This window comes from Corvus brachyrhynchos, unplaced genomic scaffold, assembly GCF_000691975.1.
Source record: "Corvus brachyrhynchos isolate BGI_N302 unplaced genomic scaffold, ASM69197v1 scaffold223, whole genome shotgun sequence".
In the NCBI taxonomy this organism is placed as follows: domain Eukaryota; kingdom Metazoa; phylum Chordata; class Aves; order Passeriformes; family Corvidae; genus Corvus; species Corvus brachyrhynchos.
Genome location: NW_008237174.1, coordinates 985,578 through 987,001, shown reverse-complemented (window position 1 = coordinate 987,001; position 1,424 = coordinate 985,578).

Sequence of the window (1,424 nt, the reverse complement as noted above, 5' to 3'; positions counted from 1 at the left end):
TAGGTTTGAGGAATGAGCATGAGTATGGTGTAAAAAAAAAGTTAATGTTGCCTCTCACTTTGCTGCCAGCAACAATTTGGCAGGAGGTTTTCTCATTTGGGGGTGGGAGGGGGTTGATGGTTTGGTTTGGAGGTCTTTTAGATCCTTAGGTTGCAGAGAATTTCCTATACCCTAACAATGGAAAGCTTATAAGGCTGGTGAAGAATGTGGGTATTTAAATTTTTATTTTTACATCATTTTGAAATCCTGAAATTGAAGGTAACAGATACAGCATAGTTAGACAATTACCCCAAATCTAGCTGCCTGTTTTATAAGCATTGTGGTGTGATTTCAGTAAGCTGAAAGAAACAAAGAAACTTGTGGACCAAAGTTAAAATGTGCATCTGGGTTGCTTTTGTGCAAGGCAGGAGGAGACCTGAGTGACTTCAAGGAAGGTGCATGTTGTTAGCTGGGCAGAGTGTGGGATGTGACAGGGGACAGTTTGAGGGAAACAAGTTTGAATACCATGAGGAGGAAAAGCTGAGGCAAGAGAAGGAAGGAGAAGGTGGGAGCCTGAGGAAGCTGTGGGCAGCAGCTCTCCCTGTGGATGTGGGTACGAGAGGCCAGCGTGGGTGTGGGAGAGCTGGAGAGGAGAGGCTCTAGTAATCAAACTGAGAAGTCAGAACAGCCCCAGCAGCAAGAGTTTTAAGTGTAAAACTTCAGAAAAATAGATTTCTTCCATGTTTTTGTTGGAGAATTCAAGCCCATGTACAGGTACAGACTGTTTTCAGTAGTCATGTTCATTTGTGGATGGTGATAGAAGTTGTGGGGAGCCAGACCTGGGTTACTTTTGAATTGCAAGTGGAGAAGGGAGAGACTGGCCTTGAATCTGCTCTGTTATGCACACTCTGCAGCTATCAGCATGTCCAGCACAGTAACCACTGTGCTCAACAGCATGTTATCCTGCTGCAAGCTACCTGCTTATTTTGAGTGTTTTATCACAGCAGAACTTCTTGCAAATAAATCCTTCCCTGCTTCTTTCAGAGCTCATGTTTCATTGCCTTTCAGTCAAAATTATCTGCTCCTTTTAATTATCCCCTGCTTTTACTGTTTGAGACTTGGCACAGCACGCAGTACTGAAGGAATTTCCAGTCCAGATTGACTCCCCTGGAAAAAGTTCATATAGAAGTCAGGGAAATAAGAGGTATTTTCTGAAAAGCAGAGTGAGGAGAGAAAGGGAGTCAGGGTTTAAGTAAGGATTAGACAGTTCCTGTTTTCAAAGGTGGCAGCTGAGTAGGAACTACTCCTTCCATACACAGCGATGAGCAAGTGCTCATGTGCTTTGTGGAATATATAATTATGGCTCACTGCCTGCTCTGTAGATCACGTAAGCCATAATGCAGAATGTATTTGAGAGCATTTCCACCAGCTTCATGTTGAGGCTG